Raw genomic sequence first — 16,880 nt, 5'->3', positions numbered from 1 at the left:
ATCCTGAAGGACCCCCAAAAGGGAGCAGTCCCATCCAACTACTGCCTGAAAACCTGCCTCTGCACAACATGGATGCTCCTGTCAGGCATAATAAGATGCTAAGATGAGTAAGCACATGGCTCAAAACATGAGCGGGGCCCAGAAAGGAATGGGTAAGGACACCAGGAGAGCAAAAACATCAACTACTGGTAGATAAAGCAGTCACTCGAGACTGTAAGACCAGACAGACCAACCTGTGCACTGCCTGGATTGACTACAAGAAAGCCTACGACTCAATGACTCACACATAGATCCTGGAATGCTTGGAGCTATACAACGTCAATTGGACTCTAAGAACCTTCATAGGGAACTCAATGGGACTGTGGAAAACAACCCTAGTGGCCCACTTCAAGCCGATTGCACAAGTCTCTATCAAGTGCGCCATCTACCAAGGAGATGCTATGTCCCCACTGCTTTTCTGAATAGGCCTGAACCCCCTCAGCCAGATCATCACTAAGACTGGCTTCGGATACCGACTATGAAATGGAGCAACCATCAGCCGCCTCCTGTACATGGATGACATCAAGCTGTACGCCAGGAGTGAGTGAGACATCGACTCACTGATCCACACCACCAGGATATACAGCAACGACATTGGAATGTCATTCAGACTGGACAAGTGTGGTTAAATGATAAAGAAGAGAGGGAAGGTTGTCAGGGCTGAAGGAGCTGAACTTTCAGAAGGCAGCATAGTGGGTGTTGAGGGAAGCTACAAGTACCTTGGAATCCCACAGGCAAATGGGAACTAAGAAGAAGCCGCAAGGAAAGCTGCCACAGCCAAATACCTACAGAGAGTAGACAAGTCATAAGAAGTCAGCTAAATGGGAAGAACAAGGTCCAAGCCGAGGACTGGTGAGCGTCAGAGCAACCATCCATGATAAAACAGCAAAGATCCATGAGTACATCAGGAAAATGGCCCAGAGCGATGGAATACTTAGTGAATATCTCAGGAACAGAAGCCCGATGCAGAGGAAGAGGAGCAAGAACCCTCAGGGCAGGACAAACCCCTGCACGGTATGTACCACTGACTGATAGAAGAAGTGGCTGATATCGAAAAGTCCTATCAGTGGCTGGAAAAGGCTGGACTGACAGCACAGAGGCACTAATCGTAGCAGCACAAGAACTGTGCAAAGATGCCCCTGAGACAATCCAGCACATAACAGCAGGTTGTAATATTCTAGCAGGCAGGGCATACACGGAATGCCATAACCAAGTGGGCTGGAGGTCCCAAAGTCAAAATGGGACACACCTCCAAAGTTGGTGGAGAATGACTGAGCTAAGATCCTGTGGGACTTCCAGAAACAGACCGACAAACAGGTGATGGCTAACCAACCGGACATAGTAGTGGTGGACAAACAACAGAAGAAAGCTGTGATGATGTAGCAATCCCAAGTGACAGCAACATCAGAAAGAAGGAACATGAGAAGCTTGAAAAATACCATGGGCTGAAAGAACAGCTAGGAAAGATGTGGAAGGTGAAGGCAACAGTGGTCCCTGTGGTCCACTTGGGGCTGTGACCCCCACACTGGGAGAGAGCTCTCAGTTCAGAAGAGTGCAGTGCCAGGAACAGCTAAGATACTGCGAAGAACCCTCAAACTCCCAGGCTCTGGTAGAGGACCCGAGATTGAGGAAGACACACACACACACACACGCACGCACGCACACACACACACACACACACACACACACACATATATACATACATACATATGGACAGAGAGAGAGAGAGAGATTTAAAAGCCCACTTGTGTTTTGGGATTTGAGTAATTTGAGATGTTATGTTTGCGTTTGTTTTTTTTTGCAAATGACATTACAATTGCAAATCTCTTGGGGGTCAGCATAATAAATTACACCTTTAAAACACTTTAGACATTTAACAGAAAAACGACAATTCTTAATTGAATCTGTCTATTTTTATTTTTCACTGCTTTTTTGAGCTGTAGTGGTGATGCTCAAATGAAGAGATCAGTGAGGTGTGTCCCTAAAAAAAAATCACACAAGCTCAAGGCCAAGTGTTGTTCATTTTGACAGCCAGATAAAAAGACAAAGATCTTAAACTGACAGAATCAATGCCAGTGTTTTAACCCACTGAGCTGTCTGAAATGACATTATTTCTAATCTTGTGGTACAAGTCAGTGTAGCTGTAGTTATGAAGTAGTGTTACTGTTTTGATTTTTCAATCCCAATTTAACATATGATCCTAGATATTACCAAGGTCTCCTCTATCTGTCTATCACAGTTTCTTGCATTTCTTACTGTAACCCCTTTTATTCATTTCCATCTTCTGCCTGTTTCTACATCAGTCCCAAATCTCTTTAGATTTGTCTTGAGCTACAGGATATGAAATTGACTTGTAAAGAGGAGACAAGTATTCACAGAGGATTTTGCTATTCAAGGTTGATTTCATTTTATTTGCTATCAGGCCTGTCTGTTTGCATGTTAAAGATATGAGATGGGTGTGTACGTCTGTGTGTGTCTGTTGCTCTGCACTTTATGTCTCTTTGTGCCGTTCAGCCAGCTGTACATATGTTACACAATCTCAATTTCTATACATGGTTATATTTGACATATGCTCAACGGGGGCCAGGGGGATTGCTAGCTAACACCCTGTGCTTATGTAGGTGTGTGTATGTGTCTGTCCCTAAGCAGCAGTCTGTACCAATCCAGTGAAGTTGTCTAAGAATGACAGCTTCATTATCTTGTATAAAAGTGGGACAAATGGAGGCTTGTCCCTTTCACACAGTGAGTGTAAATGTCAAGAGCTGAAAAAACCAATCACACACACACACACACACACACACACACACACACACACACACACACACACACACACACACACACACACACACGGACATGTAGCTATACTTCCTTCCTTCCTTATTTTGCCACTTGTCTTCAGCCTGTGGTTCGGTCTCTCCAATCCCCAATCTCTATCACAATCTTTCTCCTAATGAATGTCTGTGTGTGTGTGTGTGTGTGCGCGCGCGCACCTGGTAATACTCAAATTCTGAGAAGTGAAACCTGCCTACACACTCACATTATGGGGTGAGCTGGTACCCACCACATAAAGCACTGAATTTAATGGTGATGACTCAGTGTATGGTTAGTGTAAAGTTAGGTTTGCGTAAGATAAGGGCAAGTCTCCAAGAAATAAATGTAAGTCAATGTAAAGTCCCCATGAGGAATGAAAACACACTTCTGTGTGTGTGTGTGTTAGCAGCTGGGAGCACTAAGTGATGACCGTGTCTAAATGTTGATCACTGGGAGATGATCTGTGGTAGGGAAGATGTGTATGTGCGTGTTTTGGGGAGTTGCTGGCAGATGTCAAACAGCTGAAGCCTCACACAGACATGCTGATGACTCTCTTAGTAACTGAGCACCTTAGGGGGGCAAGACAGGTGTGTGTGTGTGAGAAAGAGAGAGAGAGAGGGAGAGAGAGTGAAGAAACAGACATGACCTACCCCCTCCCATTCCATCCCAACTGCATTCTGACATCTGACAGGGGCATCACACCAGGCCAATGTGTGCCAGTAGAAAGGTAATGGTATGTAAATGACCTCACATATGTCATCTATGAAAAGATGGGAATGGACAAACACACCTTAGTTTCTCTTTTACACACACACACACACACACACACACACACACACACACTTCATGCCCTGGGGGTTGGGGGGTCTCGGCCCCTGTCTGATTTCTTTGGGTCAGTTTCTCACACTTCTGACAGGGTCACACACCTCTCCTCTCATTATTAACCTGGAGTAAAATGCCACACAGCCAAACACCAAAAGTGTGTATATTGGTGTGTGGGAGTGAAAATGTCCATGTGTTTTGTTAAGTACATTGAGACAGAGAGAAATGGAGAAAACACAGGTGTTTTTAGTAGTGTATATGGAGGCAGACACAAAGACACAAGGAGAGTCATTCTGTTTTGTGTTTGTTTCCTCGGGCATTACCTATCACAATGGTGCTATGACAGATTGCCCTTCCTCTTGTCTTGTTTCCTGTCAATCAAACACAGTATTTTATATCACATTCAGCCAACAGTACCTCATTTTCAAGAGCAAAACCAGCCAATTACAGTTTAACATGCTGCACCCATGCTTTAGGACAGTTTAATATACGTCTATGAAGCCTTTACCATCACAGCCTCCATCTGCAGCCATTTTCCCATAACCATTTCCAGCACAGGTGCCATGAGGGAAAGAAAGAATCATATTCTCATGAAAACCAATGGTTGCTGCAAATTTAGAAGTCATCACCTGTTATTGAGGCTTTTGAGCAAATGGATATCAGCAGAACACCAGAATAAATCCCCTTTGAATTCCATCACTGGAATAATCATTATCCTGAGACATAATAGGATTAATACCAACACCTACAGTAACTCTCTGCTTGTGTGTGTGTGTGTGTGTGTGTATGTGCACAGCATTGACCATCAGGAAAGCGTCCTAATCGCTAAACATATTTCTTTGTTCCCTCTTTTTTTTATCTGTCACTCCATAAGCATCCATGAGAATTTGGACACTCTGTTTAACCCCCTACAGTGTACCATAACCCTAAGCCCTAATACATACACATGTATACACATTCAGTATGTTGAGAACTCACATCTCTACCTGTGCAAATGTTCAAAACATAGGTAAATGCGGCTTAGTGTGTGAACCTACTTCTTGTCGTTGAAAATTTATTTCCACCAGTATTTCCCAGATACCTACCACTAATGTGAGAACTAAGTTTCATGCATCAACCAGCCATATGAAAGGATTTATTCACATATAAGAGATTTAGGAGAACTCATGGCATTCACCAATTTTTTTGTACTTAGAATTTTTTCTCAATTAAAAGGAAATTCATAAGTTGGTCCAGACCTGTCATATGAGTCGTGAACAGATAGATAGATTATTTTGTGTATTTTGTAAAGTGCAATTTATTTAAATATACTATAAATTTATTTAAATATATTATAAATGTAATTTTGTAATATATGTTTAAAGGAATTATAATCATTCATTAAAAAATGTACAGTTTTTGCATGTTTTTTCAGAGTTAGCCATACCTTAACATAAGGTAACATTGAGTGTGAGCATGGATTATTATTGAAACTAAAGCATTAACATAAAAAAGGTGCAGTGCCTTTATATTGTTATGAAGACACTATCACGCAAATGTGTGTAATTGTTTTGTGTTTGTATGAGGGTGTGTGTCTGTGGCCCCCCAGGCTCACTCCATCAACCTTTCTCCACCAGCTGTCTCCCCTCATTTACATACTTTCTCCTCCCACTAATGGAATTAACCACACGTTTCCTGAGGTGAGGCAACACTTACACACAGAGATCTATAGACACAAGCATGTGCACTGTATTGTGTGTGCATGGACAAGTTATTTGGGTCGTGGGGTGTGTTTCTGTGTGTGTCTGTGTGTGTGTGTGTGTGTGTTGAGCTGCGAAGGTCAATCAGAAGACGCAGAGATGTCAGCTCAGTCCAGAACTGTGTTGCCAAAATGATAAGAAGTCAACAGCTTTTGATGGACTCTGAAAAACACATTGTATGTTCTGTGTCATGTCATATGTCACCCAGTGCAGTGGTGTGGCTGACTGAGGTGTGTATAATCATTTTCACACAAGGTCTATGGTACAGACTAAAAAGTTTAACTGGGTTTTTGATTCGTGGATATTACAGTAAGTACAGTCTGTTCATTGATGGCTTTTGTTAATGTATAAGTTTGTAGAAAATAATGAAAAATAGAAAATCACCAGCCTTCCTTATCCTTGTGGGATAAATCCTACACTCTGGTAAGACTATTGCACTTGCCTCTGGAAAACTGGTCATTCCATAATTCCCCTGCTTATCTTAAGGTCTCCTGCAGCATGTTGAAAACCTACCTTTACACCTAAACACATCATTAGCCCAATGTCTGTACACGGTTATATTTGACATATGCTCAATGGTATTGTGCATGCTGGCTGAAAAACTCAACTAAAATGTGAATTTAAATGGCACCATGTACTGATTTATCCCCAGAGTGGATAAATCAGTAAACAGTTTTCACTGTTGGACTTCTTGGGAAATGTACCCTTGTGATAGAGTTGTATGTCCATTGATCAGAACCCAAGTTAGAAAGTTTCCTTCCCTCTCCTCTTCTTTCCTCTCCTTACTATGACCTTCATATGCCCCAGTCATTACTCTGCTGGCCCTTTTTTTCTCCTTCTATTTGCTGTCTCCTCAGCCCATCTCCACCTATTGTGCTCTGTTTCCTTTTGTTTTGTCCTCCATCTCGCTGTCAGCAGGTCCTGTCCATCAATACAGAACTGCCAGTCATAGAAGTGACAATTGGCACCTGTCGATATGGTGCAGAGGGCCGCCAGTCTGTATATAGGCTTCAGGTCCTAAAATGCTATCAGCTGCCAATATATAAACACACAAATACATGCGCATGCACAGAAACACACACATACCTTGTTCTCTTTGCATCCTCATCACACTTGATCATTGCTGACACAGGACAATTTGGTTTGGTAGAGTGAGATCAAATCAGATGGGGAAACAAAGAACCACCTTCTCCTGGCAGCATGCACATATGTGCACATACATAGACACACTCACATATACACATGCATACGCCATTGTACTGATGAAGGTCTTTGATAGACATTGGAGTCACTGATACATGTCTCCCCCTACTGGAGACCTACAAGACCTTTGGCAATGACATTCCAGGCCGTGGTTGCACATTACCATTCATTAACTGATTTATTCATCCATCTATTCATTTAGTAACCCTCCCTTTCTTTGCCAATCTTTTCCCCTAATCTATCATACTCTTTCCTTCCAGCACCTGTTTTCTTATTCATTTTGTTTCAAAACTTTGTATTCTTCTTTATCGTCTTTCATCATCTTCAGCCTTTTATATGTCCCTCGTAATCCCATGATGCAAGATGAAAGCACTCTTCTTGTTTTGCTGGGGCAGAAAACTGTGTAGCCTATATGTATGATTTCCTCTTTGGACATACTATATATTTATAATAGGTGTTGAATTTTACTAAGAATTTACTTTCAAACATAAATCTGGATTATTAGCAACTTATTTTCATAGATTTAGTTTTTATTTTTATCCACTAAGGTCACAATGTATTTACTGAAGGAACTGTGAAAAGGAAAATAATAGTACAATGGGGAAAAATCAGATAATCGGGCAACTATTAGATGCATTGATATATCTGTGTAGCTTCTATTTTCTCTCTGAAAAAACTCAAATACTGATCTGTCAGCTTCCAAAGCAGTTGGGCTATAGCAAATATGCGTGGTTTAAGTTGACCTATGAAGTGAGTTCATAAACTGTGGTGGATGTTTACTACAGATGGTTTTAGTAATAATTATATTTACATCAGGACACTCTGCCACAGTACACATTTTAGTTTTGAATTTTTAGTTTGCTGCTGTGCACATATGAAGCTTTGGAACAAACCTTAATAGGTTTGATGTAGGCAGTCCTCAAGCTCAAAATCATGATTCTGTGCCTGCTTTTGCTGAAACAAGACTAATGTGTGGGTTTGTTCAAAACCTCTGACTGTTTTCCCTGTTTCAGCAAATAAAAATTGCCGAATAATGATAAGCAATAAAAAAATAGTCCTGTTGCTGCCTAAGACTATGAATTAGAAAAACCAAGAGCAGAGGAGCCAGAAACAAACAGAGTGGAGCAGACATGGACTGGGAGGGGGTGTGCCTGTCTGTCTGCTTTCTCTCCTTTACGCACATGGTGTCCACCCGTATGAGAAATGTGATTACAAATGAGAGTGTGAGTGAGAGAGCGGAGTGCCACAGCTGGCATGGCATCTGGCTTGGCATATCGTTGCCCAGCCTCACCCGCTGCCTGTGCGCTCTAATGTGGCTGTCGACAAGCCCATTAAGAAGCCATTACTAAATGCTCTGTCTCTGCTCTTCTTCCACGCCTTATAGAACAGGCTCGGGGGAATGCCAGCAACATGAGGGCGAAGGAGTGGATAAGAGTGAAAATAGAGACGGACAGGAAAGAAGAGAGAAACAGGTGTGTGTGGTGGGGAAGGGGGATTAGTTTTGTTTTAGAGAATTAACCATGGGATGCACAGACAAAACTTTTGTGCCATATGATGTCTGTCTGTTATGTCTTTCTTAGAAAGTGATGGAGAGGAGAAAAGAGACTTTGAACATGTATTGTACAGACAACTACCTGAAAAAATTCTGCCTCAGGGCCTGGGAGAGGAGGAGACAAAAGTTCAGTGCTGGTATAAATAATCTCCACTATTATTATTATTTATTATTATTTATTATTTCTTGCACTGCCAGAAGCTGGTGCGAAACAGTATTTCGTTTCAGCCTGTGTATTTTATAAATACTATGTGTGAAATAACAATAAAGAATTCTTATTCTAAATAAGCTAGAAAGACAAAAAATATGATGTAAGGTTTTGGATATCTTAAAGAAAATTACAGACAACAATTTTAGATAACCAAATAATTGTTTTTAACCAAAAGTTATACACAGTGTATATTTTGTGGTTTACTTAGTCTGTGCCTGTAAACCAACTGTATGGTGTCCTTGATGGACAGCCTTTATTATTTGCAGGAATTTCATGAACCAAATAATATATTTTGAAAATAACAGGTGAACAATATCACTTGTTGCACTTGTCTGCAGCCACACAGTGTAATTCTATATATTACATTTAGTTACCCAAATAATCAGCTATATAATATATTTAGTTACCCAAATAACCAGCCATTGTTTGAGTGACTTCAGTGACCACCTTCAAGCCACCCTCATCTGTCATATAACAATTCTGGCATCTTGTATCATCCATCCAGTTATATACCTCTTATTCCTCCTATCCAGTGCCACACAGGCACAGGGGGAATATGCAAACTCCAATCAATTCATGTTTCAAAACTTATCAAATGTATTTAAAATAGTTTGTCTTCTGGTTTGTGATACAGAATGATCACATAACACTAGGTAAAATGTGACTGACAGTGACTGTCCAGTTGCCATGACTCAACCTCTAGATAATTTCACCTGGATGACAGAGACTCCACAGACACTGATCACACATGACACACATGTTGCAAACACTGCCTTGAGCGGCTGGAGGGGAGGAGAGACAAGGCAGGGAGGAAATTAGATGAATCCATCCATCCATTTTCTACACCCAGTTATTCCTTAACCAGGGTCACAGGGATCTGCTGCCTATCCCAGCTCTCTTTTGGGTGAAAGGCGGGGGACAGGTCCCTGGACAGGTCACCAGTCCATCACAGGGCCACATATAGACAAACAACCACACACCCTCACATTCACCCCTATGGGCAATTTAGAGTCACCAATCAACTTAACATACATGTTTTTGGACTGTGGGAGGAAACCAGAGTACCCGGAGCAAACCCGCGCAAGCACAGGGAGAACATGCAAACTCCACACAGAAGGCCAGATTGCAAACCCACGACCTTCTTGCTGTGAGGCAACAGTGCTAACCACTCATCCACCATGCTGCCCTTATAGAGAAAATCAGGAATTAAATATTTTTTGCATTGATTACATTGAAATATCAGTTCTAACTCCATTAATCAGAAGGAATTATTGTTACCCACTTCAAATGTGCAAAGACAAGACATTTATGAGATGACCAGTGCACCAAGGAAATTTGGCCATGCTATTTTATTTTGTGTTTGCATCTATGTACAGGCCAGTTTGAATTACTTTAGATCTGCCAGGATGCAGTGCAATTTAGTCAGTGACAGCAAGGCTTAAGTGATTTTAAATGCACTTTTCTACCTTTCAACAAAAACAACATTTATTCCATGAAGGTGGTTGCTAAACACTGTGGCTGCCATAACAACATCTTCACTTGGGGAAGAAAGTGTACATCCAACCATTATGATTCACAAATACAGTGTGTGTGTCTGTGTGTGTGTGTGTGTGTCTGTCTGTGAGGAGTAGTGAATTGCTCTTTTCATGAGTGACTATGACAGGTTTCTCATCAGGCCCTGAAGCCTCCATCCAGTCAGAGGCCATGTGCAGCACAGTCCCTAAACAGCAAACACACACACACTCACCTGAGCACATGCTGACTTGTGTGATGTGGAGCTTTTGTAAAACTACAGAATTTCAGAGCAGTAGTTGGTACCACGCATGTATGCTTGTGTGTGTGTCTACATCGGCTGCTGGAACTAAGCGAGGCTGTTAATCACGGTTGTAATGGGCAACATTACCAGCAGCAGCAGCTAATGATGAATGTCCAACTCTCTGTACAAACCCTGACCTCTTTTTCTGCTGCGATGCACAAAAAGCTCTAGCTGTCTCACAAAAACACACAAATACACATGCATTTGCACACAAACACACATGCATAATGTGTGCACGTACGGCTTAACAAAAAACACTGCTGAAGCAAACATGGATAAAAATTCTTGTACACACACACACACACACACACACACGCACACACACACACACACACACTGAACCCACCATTATAACCATGTTTTTGCTCAGGGGATACCCTGTGTATGTGACCCTGAATGTGTTTCCTATATATCTTAAATTTGGCACTGGAAGAAGACAGTGAGAAGAAGATTGAGAAGTAAATGAGAGAGAGAGCTGAGGAGAGAAAGAGTAATGGAAACATAACTATTAAATGAAATGTAAATGAGAGAGAGAGCTGGGAAATAAACACGAGATAGACAGCTCAAAACAGGAGAGGGCCAGATGGTTTAAAAAAAGGAGCAGACGAAAGAGAATTTGCAAACCCAGGGAGTGAGTAGTTATATACCAGTGTAAAGTTTTGATGAAGGACAAACTAATGTCAGGGATTGGGGCGGTTCAGGCTTCCTGCTCTGCAGCTACTACATGTGATCCCGCCTGTCACTCACACTCCATCGTCATGACAATCATCGTAATGCTGACACCTGGGGGCGGGGACAAGCCTGTCCTTGTAACAAACAGAATCCCTCCCTGATCTGACGCCGGCAACTGCTGAGATCTCACACACACAGACACACATATATGGCCATCTCATGGTACACAAATAGAAACTCTTGAAGCAAAAAGCAAATCCCAGTTTACATTAAAAAGAAAGCTCCAATTTTCAGTACCAATGATGTGATGTGATCTGTTGCTTAAGTTTGTGAGTGGTGTGTTCACATATCATACTGTATGTGTGAGAGAGGACTGAAAGATGGAGACAGAAAGCTAATGTGTGTGTGTTTGTGTGTGTGTGTATGTTAGCCACAGGGTTGGAAGCAGGGACTTGTCAGGCTGAGGAAGAGATGGCAAACTGAATGGTGATGCCAGCCCCATGTGACAGCTACTTCACACACATATGCAAACACTTGTACACGCACACACACACACAAACACGCACACACACTACTCCCCCTGAAACCTACCCTAGCCTGCACTCTGGAGCTGTGAAGGCTGGGATGCAGAAAGAAAATGAGACTGGTGGAACCTTCCTTTAACTGATTGGTGAGTGTACGTGTGTGTTTACAGGGGGTGGTGTGCTGGCGGGTTGAAAGCAAGGCTGGGGGTTCACAGCGTCACATCAATTTGTAGCTGTGTTGTTTCTGAAAGAGGCTAACCCCTCTGCCACTTAAGCTTACCACAACACTGAACAGCACACTGGTAGACAGGACACATACATGTTGCAGACACACACACACGCACACACACACACACACACACACACACACACAAACTTATACACCTGTCTGCTTGCAGACATACAACTGCAAGCATAGACAGTTATACAGTTTAGTTGTCAAATTTGAATTTTAAAAAAAATTAACAGCTGCAAAACAGTGTTTTGTTAAATGTTCATGAAGTTCTATGATACAAGGTAACAGTACCTACTGTGGTCGTTTTACAAAAGTGGATGACAGTGCAGCAGCATGCAAGCAATTCCTAAAGAGGCCTTTAACCATTTGAAGACTTATTTCTACATTTTCAGAATCCAAACACTCATAGTTGAAATGCTGTTATAAATGTCTTTTTATGAAAGTATTTTAAAACATGTGCCTGAAATTATGTTTTGTGCCTCTGAGGCCACAATGCTTGGAGCTGAGGTGGAGTTGCTGGCTAGAAACCCCCACAGGTGACCTGGCCAGGGCCTCAGACCACTTTAACCACTTGTGTCCATTAACAGGCTCCCAGATATTATTATGCTCCCTGGGGACCCGGTGTGCCCTAACCAACCATTTACCCTCTCCCTCTCACCTCTATCTCTCCCATCTCTCTTGCTTTTTTTGCCATGATGTTACTCAATGAGAAAAGACAGCAGAGAGAAAAAATATGAGATTGATTTATTTGCTTCAGTGTTCTTTGGGAATGGAGTCCTCACCCTCTCTTTCTCTCCCATTTCACTCGCTCTCCTTTTCCCTGCAAACTGAAACCAATTAGTGAGCAGAGCACTTGTAGTGGAGAATGTAGGGCAAGCGAGGAGTAATAAAAAAGTATTGACTTTTCTGTGACTGTATACTGCTTGAAAGGGGTGCCGCGGCCTTGTCCGACATGAAAGGAGCTCCATTAATTTCACTTATTTCACCCAGGCCCCTGTCAGGAGGGCCTAATGCATCCCAGGCACACTTCTTACATGCAGGCACTCAGATAGCGCAACACAGCTCCAGCCTGGTTACCAAATGAGTTTACATTATATATCAGAGAGGGAGAGAGATTGGAATGCGAGAGAAAAGAGCAATTTCTAATTCTCTGGTTGAGACACAAAGCGAGGCCTTTCATATGTACTAATTTTGCCTCAGCCTCACCTCCACATCCTCCCCGTCTGACATTATCTCTCTTGTTCTGCATCGTCAGGAAAATGACCTACTGTGCCAAAACAGGACAACAAGCAAAGGAAAAAAACATTTAAAAATTCTGGAAAATATCTACCATTTAAAATAAAAACAACAGTTTTTCAGCTACAGTCTTACCTTCTTGCCAAACTGGCTGCATATATTTGCTGAAAAACACACTTGCTTGTCAATGAGGCCATTTGGAACCAAAAATCTAAGTGCTCAGTGTTTTACCACAGTTCGCTGAATAATTATTCAGACTCCTGATTGAGTGCAAGTAATTATAATGAGATGTTCAGTGAACTTTAATCATCTGGTTCTTCTGGTTGGCCTACTAGCACCAGGTAAATTCCTTTCACCTAGAATTTTATCAGTATTGTTTATGTGCTTGTGTTTACATGTACATGTATGTGTATGCCACAGATAGACACACCCCATGAGTAGGCCTATGTGTGTGTGTGTGTGTGTGTGTGTGTGTGTGTATGCGTGGCAAAAGAGCAAAGAGTGAGAGGCTATCTGCAGACAGAAACTAATCAGTGTGTGTGAGATAAGAAAGCAGCCTTTATGGTATATGGTAATCACCCCCACCCCAACTGCCACCACCATGCATAATCACCAAGACTTATTCCAATGATTGATGAAATATGCATTTGCGAAATCTGAGCTGCTTTTGTTGTGATCCTGTTTTTCTCCTATCCACCCCCCTCTCTATCCTCTTCTCTTAATCTTTTCTTGTTGTCTTTTTCAACCGCTCTGTCTTTCTACATATCTCCCCCTGCTCTGCAGTGGCCAAAGATGTTTGGATCCATGTACAAACAAGAAATTACACACACAGCATGGGGTCCCTCTTACATACACACCCGCGCACACAAACACACAGTCTCTCACACACAGACACACACCACAAACCATACTACTTTTTTCTCATAACATAGCAATATGCTGTATGCGAGGCAGGAAAAGGGAATACTAGAATATATATCAGAGTATAAATATAAAGAATAAGGCAAAGGGAAAAACGAAAAACGAAAGTTGAGGATAGCAAAGTGTAAATGTGAAAACACATTAATTTTCATGTCCTACAAAAAAGATGTTGGCTGGATTACAGGGAGAGACAGGGAGATGGAGTGATAGATGGCATGATGCTTCAGAGAGCTCTTGTCATTGACTCTCAATCTCATTAATCAGAGAATGGATCCAGGATTCCCAACTAATGGAAGATAAGGAAACAAAGACAGAAAGCATATTAAAAAAAGCAGCAGCATCTATAATTCCATATTGTATGTGGATATAAATACCAAAGGAATATAGGACTGCAGTTGTCTGACTACAGTAAAAAAAGAGTCAGGAAAGATCAGGAAAAGAAGGATCTATCTACAGTTTAAAAACAAAGCCACCATGTGAATCCATTAACATAATTTAAAGTATTTTTAGATGCCACCACTAAACAGCATTAGTACATGTATCCATTAATGAGGTGTTGTGTTGTTTTACACAGATCTACTGTAAACCCTTTTGAGAAAAAAATGGGACTGAGCTAATGCACAGCCACACTTGAAAGTTGGGCAAGAGGTCATTTTGGACAATATTCCCTTGAAGGCACACGTTGCACAGCTTTGTACACATTAATGGTGACCAATCGATGTGTGATGTATTACAAATTTACAAACTTACAAATTTGTCTGAGAATCCCCAAACAGGATGTTACCAACGATTCCCAACCATCCAACAAGCTCATAGGTTGAAACACGCTGCATACATACTTTGGTTTGGGTTGATAGTAGGCACTAAGGGGTGGTGGGGGCTGAGACTGAGGGTAAGATTAAGATTGGGGCTGGGGCTGGTGAATTAAGGCCCCCAGCCTCAGGGTGCTATTACATGTCTATAATGAGAAACGGAGCAGTGGGGGTGGGGGGCGGCTGTCTTTGCACCTCAGCACACTTTAGATTAAATATGTACAATTCCCATGCAAAATGGGCCAGGAACAGCCAGGACCAACCATGTTGTCTAATCCCTTCTGCTGGAGTTGTTTCAGCCAGGGTTAACAGGCTCATCAGTCAACACAGGCTGCTTAGCACAGGACATCAAGGCCATTTGCAGGTTTAAGTGTCCGTGATTGCTTTCCTTTCCGGAGCCCTTTACTACCCCACCCCCCTACAAACACTGCCTCTACAGCTAGTGCGCACATGAGCCTGCAATAAGACACATACACATAGACACAGTCATGTACATATATATATATATCAACCATCTGATAGCATAAGTGAAGGTGTGGTAGTTACATATATGTCAGTGTGTACAACACAAAGCACCCAAAACAAAATGCATATACAGTACATATTGCATATATATCTCAAACCACAAAAAGACAGTGACTACTTAAAGTTTCTTCTTGTGTCTGAGTAGAAATTAGACAATGGTGGACAGTCAAAATGAGTGAATGTGTCAATCTTATGAATAACAACTTGGGAGTAAAACAAAGAAAACATTTCTACCTATGATTTAAAAATGTATTTCTTTGTATCCTCTCTGCTTTATCCTCTGTGTTCGTCTAAACAGCAGCTTTTGTGACAACCATTTGCATTTCACAGCCAATGTTGACTTCTATTACTAACACACTGCTGCATGAGGGTGCTGTCATGTTCCACCCATATGCCTGTCAGTCGGGTGTATTGTGCACTCAGTGTTGTGAGAAAAGGATGTGATGGGGGAAGTTGCAGCTAGGTATCGCAGGCGAAGAAGAAAAAGAGAACAAGTGCGCAAACAAGACAGCAAGGGAAAAGAAAGAGTGATGACAGAAGTAGAGATAGGCACAGTGCATACAGTATGGTTCAGTGGAGCATATCCATGCAGGGATGGGCAGTCCATTAAAGCACAGACATCCTCATCCTGCTTGTCTGCCTGCTTTCTCTTACATCCATGTACACATGGAGAGGAAACACTCAAAATATTTAAATCTTGACTTCACCTCTGAACAACAATGATGACAAAGCATTTTATACCAATGTTTTTGCTTTTTTTAAATCTTATTTTTCTTTTATGGTTTAACTTCTTTTTTCCTTCTTGAAGTATTACATTTTGTCTAAGTACTATAAATATAGACTAATTTCATAACTGACTCATGCTCATGAAATTTTGGAACTCATGTATATTGTTTATATATCTATTTAGTTTGGTCTTTGTCAGAACTAGTTAAACATTTGATTGCACTAGTAGAACAAAAACCCTCACTCTTTTTCAGCAACTAGTGGCACATTGTCCAACTAGTTCCAACAGACGTCTTATTTGTAATGCTGGACAGTGTACTAGTCAGCTTTTTGATTCACCAGGGGCCCTCTGGACTAAACTAAAAGCCTTATTATTTAAAGATTGTACTGCAAAAGCTCTGACTATTTACTAGTCACACATAAGTTCACTAGTGATGGCCAGAATGCTGATTAGTTAACTTATTAAGCATTTTTGACAGCACTAGCTTTCCAGTGCTGTTAAAACCACCCATGAGTTTAACTAGTGGCATTTTAGTTAACTAGTATGTTACAAATTTTTCTCTAGTTAACTAGTTGCACAAAATGCTAATGAGGAGATGGGTAGAAGTACGATAATTATATGATAATTACTATTAGCTCTCTACTCCAAAATTTAAAATGCCAACAAATCAGGACTAAGGATTTTGTCATTATCCCAACCACTTCCTCAGCATGTTGTGCACTTGTTAACATGCTGACCTGAGGAACTGGAACTAGTTACCTAGTGAATGCATATTATTTATTGTATAATGTATTAAAAAACAAACAAAAAATCTGACTTTTGAGCCTTTTTGTTTGCTAAGCTAAGTTTTCTTTGTTTGCTTGCTTATTTGTGTGTTTCCCAGCTTTTGTGGTAGACTTAGTGTGAAAAGGCCTTGACTTAGGCCTAAAGGTTGTATTCAGGCCTTAAAAAAATAAATCAATATATATTATTGAATCTTTACTCAAGGCAGAATAGTCTAATAATTTTAATAATACATTTCCATGATTGTGGTCA

At 41.3% G+C, this 16,880-nt stretch overlaps 1 protein-coding gene across 1 annotated transcript in view; it reads right to left on the bottom strand.

Moving 5' to 3' along the window:
* Positions 1–16,880, bottom strand: part of spata17 (spermatogenesis associated 17) — a 90,509-nt gene that overhangs the window by 45,753 nt on the left and 27,876 nt on the right. The gene's annotated exons all lie outside the window — the stretch shown is intronic.

This window comes from Mastacembelus armatus, chromosome 3 (assembly GCF_900324485.2).
Source record: "Mastacembelus armatus chromosome 3, fMasArm1.2, whole genome shotgun sequence".
Taxonomy (NCBI): Eukaryota; Metazoa; Chordata; class Actinopteri; order Synbranchiformes; family Mastacembelidae; genus Mastacembelus; species Mastacembelus armatus.
The sequence above is the reverse complement of the archived record's forward strand: the minus strand, read 5'-3'. Positions and strand labels throughout refer to the sequence as shown.